Here is a 6,142-nt window from a genome sequence, read left to right on the forward strand (position 1 = left end):
TTTTTCTTCCAGCAGGCACAGGGTCTCTGGTCTAATGCCTAGGTCCTTGAACCACTTTGAGTTGATTTTTGTGCAGGGTGAGAAACAGGAGTCTAATTTCATTTTATTACATATGGATTTCCAGTTTTCCCAGCACCTTTTGTTGAAGATGCTATCTTTTCTCCAATATATGTTTATGGCGCCTTTGTTGAGTATGAGATAGCTGTATTTATGTGAGTATGTCTCTGTGTCTTCTATTCTGCACCATTGGTCTTCATATCTCTTTTGCTGATGATACAATACCTTTGCTTGTTTGTTTGTTTCATGATAGCTCTGTACTATAATTTAAAGTCTGGTATTGTGATGCCTCCTGATTCACTTTTCTCACCAAATATTGCTTAGGATATTCTAGTCCTCTTATTTTTCCAAATGAATTTCTTGACTGCTTTTTCTTTTTCTATGAAGAATGTCATTGCAGCCTTAGTAGGGATTGCATTAAACCTTAGTAGGGATATAGTGCTTTTGGTGGCATGACCATTTTGAGAATATTAATTCAGTGTATCCAAGAACACTGGAAATCTTTCCATCTTTTAAGGTCTACTTCAATTTCTTAATTTAGAATTCTATCGTTTTCATTATAGCGTTCTTTCACCTCTTTTGTTAGATTGATTTCCAAATATTTTTTGAGACTTTTTTTTGTGTGAATGGCTCCATTTTCCTAATTGGTCTTTCAGTTGATTCATCACTGAAGTATAGGAACACAGTTCATTTATGGGTGTTAATTTTACATCTTGCTACTTTGCTGAATTCATTTATGAATTCTAGAAGATATCTAGTGGATTTTTTTGGTTTTTTAAATATAGAATCATGTTATTGGCAAATAGGGATAGTTTGAGTTCTTCTTTTCCTATTAATTTCTTTGTTCTAATTGTTATCACTAGAGTTTCCAGGATGATGTTGAATAGAAGTGGTTAAAAAAAAGGGGGGGGGGCATCCCTGTCTTGATCCTAGTTTTAGAATGCTTTCAGTATTTCTCCATTTACAATGTTGACCTTGGGTTTAGCATATATATCTTTTATGATGTTGAGGTATGTTCCTACTATCCCTTATTTCTCTAGTGTTTTGAACATGAAGAGTTGCTGTATTTTGTCAAATGCTTTATCTGAATTTATTAAGATGATCATGTGATTCTTATTTTTAAGTCTATTGATATGATGAATTATGTTTATTGATTTCCATATATTGCAACAACCTTGTATCCCTGGGATGAACCACACTTGATTGTGGTACACTCTCTTTTTAATACATTTTTGTATGCGATTTTGTTGAAGAAATTTCGCATCTATGTACATGAGGGATATTGGTCTGAAGTTTTCTTGTCTTGATGTGTATGTGTCAGGTTTTGGTATCAGGGTGATATTGGCCTCATAGAATGAATCTTTTCTATTTCATGTAATACTTTGAGGAGTTTTGGTGTTAATTCTTCTTTGAAGGTCTTGTAGAACTTGGCTGAGAATGTGTCTGGTCCTGGGCTTCTCTTGATTGATAGGCTTTTGATGATGTTTTCTATTTAATTACTTGAAATTGATCTGTTTAAATTGTGTATCTTCTCCTTTTTCAGTTTGGGTAGGTCATATATCTCTAGAAATTTGTCAATGTCTTCCATATTTTCTATTTTATTGAGTATTAATTTTCAAAATAGCTTCTAATTATCTTCTGTATTTCAGACATGTCCATTGTAATATTTCCTTTTTCATCTCATGTTTTAGTAATTTGAGTTTTTTCTCTTTTTCTCTTCATTCGCATGGCTAGAGGTTTATCTATTTTATTTATTTTTTCAAAGAAACAACTTTTTGTTTTGTTGATTTGGGGGGGGGTTGTTTCTTTTTTTCAATTTCACTGATTTCAGTCCTGATTTTAATTATTTCCTGTCTTCTGCTTTTGATATTGATTTGTTCTTCTTTTACAGAGCTTTGAGATGTAATGTTGGGTTTTTTGTTGACTTTCTGTTCTTTTTAGAAATGAGATAAATGAAACAAACTTTCCTCTAAGCACTGCCTTCATAGTGTCCCAGAGATTTTGATATGTTGTATTGTATTCTCATTAACTTCTAAGTACTTTTTTATTTCATCTCTGATTTCTTCTGCTATCTATCGGTCATTCAGTAGCGTATTATTTAATCTCCAGGTGTTAGAGTAGCTTCTGGTTTTTTGGGTTATCCTTGATTTCTAATTTCGCTGCATTATGATCTGATAGAATGCAAGGTATTAGCTCTATTTTTTTTTTTTTTTTTGGTATTTGCTAAGAGTTGCTTTGTGGCATAAGATACAGTCTTTTTTTTTTTTTAAGGATCCCTGTGCTGTTGAGAATAACATGTATTTGCTTGTTGATGAATAAAATATTCTTTATAGGTCTGTTAAGTCTAAATTATTGATTGTAATATTTAGTTCTATAGTTTCTTTTTTTTAGTTTTTGTTGGGAAGATATATACAGTAATGAAAGAGGTGTGTTAAAGTCATCCAGTCTTATTGTGTTGTGGATTATTTGATTCTTGAAATTGAGAAGAATTTTTTTTTGATGTACACAGATGCTCCATTGTTTGGGATATAAATATTTATAGTTGTTATGCCTTGCTGATATAGCCTTCCCTTAAGTAGTATGAAATGTCCTCCTTTTGATTAACTTTGGCTTGAGTTCACTTTATCTTACATGCATATGGAAATCCCTGCTTGTTTACTCAATCCATGTGAGTGATATTTTTTTTTTCCTATACTTTCACCTTTAGTCTGTGTATGTCTTTGCCTATGAGGTGAGTTTCTGCAAGAGAGCACATTTTGGGGTATGTATTTTCTTTCTAAGATTTTTACTTAAGTACTTTAAATTCCTACTTGAGTTTTCTGCTTCGCTTAATAATCTCATGTCATTTGAAATTACACATTCATGTAGCTCTCATGTATCTCTGAATATTCTAAAAGGAACGCTGAAATGACTTTGTAGAAGTATTCCATGAAATTTATATCACCTAAAGTAATTCAGATTTTGAAAGTTGAATGCCCACATCTCAGATGTTGGTGTTATGGGGAGCCGCTTCAGAAAATGCTCTAAGTCTGAATTCAAATCAAAGAGAGCTTTATTTACCTGGCCAGGAACTATCACCCACTGATAGAGACTGAAGCTCTGTGGGAGAACAGCAGCTTCCTGGCCTGTATCCTGGGAACTTAATGATGAAAACCACAACGCAGGGGCTTTACTTAGCATCATGCAAGGAAGCCAATCACAGAAGCTAGAAAAAAAGTGGTCAGCTTTGCAACTCAGTTAACCACATCTTGGGTCTGATCAGGTGTTAGACAATCATATCCTGAGTTTGAGCAGGTGGTTAGTGGGGATGAGAATCTATTTCAAAGTTTTGGGTCACCAAGATCACCATATACTGAGTTGAGTACATTTTGTGGGATACAAAGTACAGAAAACAATATATTGTAAGAAAACAGCTTTCATTTAAATCAGTTTCTCAGAAATAGCTCTTGCAACAGATTTTTAATAGAAGTCAGCAAAGTGGAGTCTTAGGCCTGTCTATGACAGTTCTTGCTTTATAATTATCTCACTTATCAAAATCTTATATCTATAATCTAGGTCTTTACTAATCTATAACTTATAACTTGTACTCTTATTGATGGTATTTATCAGTTCACACCACAAATTAGAAGGCGTTATACAAATTATTTTATCAAAATTCAGTTATAGTGTACTCTCTAATCATTTTATTTTGCTCATTGAAGAATAATTTCATAATTTGAATCTTTGAAAATTCACAGTAATTATTAACCATGGTTCTACTGTCTGTAAATGTTTATGGTGTCCCTTTAAAAGTCAGTTCTAGTACATTAGCAAGAATCCACTCTTAAGTGATCTTAAAATGTTTCCCAAATTCGAATATTATTATAACTTATTCATAACACATATAATAAAACTACTAGTGGAATTTGACTAACAAAATAAATAAAAAGGCAAATCAAGATAACAAAATCTCTTAAGAATTTAGATGGATTGGGTTAAAAATAAACATTAAAAATAACTATTGGTAGCAATAAAATGGACTCAGAAAAGCTAATTTATCACTGAAGTTTTTAATCTTTTCTATAAATATAAACTATTTGAAAAGAAAACAAACTCAAGGGCCTCATGTTTGATAAAAAGAAAAATAGATTAAATGAAACTCAAAGGAAAACCAAGGTCCTTCTGACCTTTGGGTTTTTCTGGATGTTCTCTTCATTCAGTGCTATGTTTGTAGGCAAAGGAGCATGGTTCAAAACCATCCACAGGCAACACTGCAATTGTATGGCAAAATTGCTATATGCTTAAGCTCCTGGTTTTGACATCATGAGTTCTGAAAATTCTATCAGCTGTTTGTTTTATCTGAACTGATTCTTCAAAGAAACTCATAGAACTAGAGAGAGGCTAATATCCTGTATTTTTCCAATGGCATAGCTAATTATACAAGAATACGTGACATATTCTTAAAAAACTATGTAACCCCATTCAGTACTCTGTTAGAAAAAAAAATCATTTATACAACCAATTGTCTAACTTCCTATGATGGTATTTTTTAAAGATGTTTATTTAAAATATTTTAAGGTAATACTAATTGTTGAAAAGGTACTTTCCATATTAAGCTCAAATTTGCTTTTAAATCCTGGCCAATTCTGGACTGCTTTTGCAGTGCCACACAGATTGGGTTTATGTTACAGCTTGTTTATTTGAGCTCAGTCTGCTAAACTCTTAGATTTCTGACTCTGTTATTCAGCTTTCAGGTATCCTGAAGGTTCCTATTTTCAGCAAATTGGATTTGTTTGCTTTTTATGATGTCAACCAAAGTGTTAAAAATATTGAAGTTGATGGGAAGAATCTTTTCTGGATGAAACCAGATATATTCCATTAAATTAACTTTATTTGTCATTAATGAGACCTTAGTTGTCTTGCACCAAGGTCCAAATCTATCTACCTCTGATGATGTGAACCCATATTTAAGTATCATGTCAAAAACCTTTGCCAAATGAGAGAGATTCTCATTTTATGGCATCCTCTTTACCAGTTTAGTTGTCTTTTAAAATCAAGTAAATCTGAAAGAACTTGTGAACACACAGATGGATTTTGTTGTCCCTCTTTTCCTAGTTAACATTAGATGGAGTGAAACTTTGGGTGAGTCCGAGGTGATGGTGGTGGCAGGTCCCATGATTGTGCCAAGCGTTACATGAGCAGCGTTTGCTGAATTCTGAGAAGCACGTGATCATCACCTTACAGGTCACCACTGGAGATGTTGTCTGCCTTTCTACCTAGACTTGGCTATACCAGGTCTTCCTGGAATTTGAACTCCTCCAGAGTTACAGTCATGGTCTCTACTTCTTCCTTTTTGTAACTTGTGTGAGCTGTCCAACATTAAAATTGTGACTCACATACCAAATTTTGCTTATGTCACAAGGTGAAGAGGAACATATTTTTTTCCTTCCATAGTCCTCATAATTTCTCGCCTCTCCCCTTTTAGAAATGAATGGTGGTTAAAAAAACCTGGTCCCTGGGTCATGTTACCTGTATCTGTATGCTGTGTCTACAGCTACTGAGTTGTTCTTACCAGTTTGCTTATGTTCCGTAACTGTCATTTTTCTCATATACCAAATTGGAGTATTAATATTGTAAAGGTTAGTTGTAATGATTAATTGAGGAATTGCATGTAAAACATTTAGAAGAATATAGTCAACTTATCGTTTAAATTGTTAATTGAGAAGAATGTGGGCCTTCTCAGTTTGGAAAAAAATCTGTTTACTTGAGGGCTATTGTTGTGTTGTGGCTAATTAAGGTTACTCTGTACATACATTATTAAAATTACTTCTAGTCTTAGATAGTTGAGCTTTTCAGAGAATTGGAAAACTAGTGAAAAATGTTGGGCAATATGACCTTGCTCCAGTACGTATTGCTTAACTATACCAGAAATGGCTTGTTTTTATAAAACCCCTCTCCATCTAATAAGCTGAAAGCACTCTATAGACATTATCACATAATGATTTTGAGAAGTTGCTAGGCTACTGGTATGATGTTGTTATTTCTGTTTTCCCAAGGATTCTAAGTAACTTGCTTATGTTCACATAGAAAGATGACAGTAGAACAA

The sequence above is a fragment of the Marmota monax genome, unplaced genomic scaffold (assembly GCF_021218885.2).
Source record: "Marmota monax isolate L192 unplaced genomic scaffold, Marmota_monax_Labrador192_F-V1.1 WCK01_AAM20220418_F8-fsc00011, whole genome shotgun sequence".
NCBI classification, from domain to species: Eukaryota; Metazoa; Chordata; class Mammalia; order Rodentia; family Sciuridae; genus Marmota; species Marmota monax.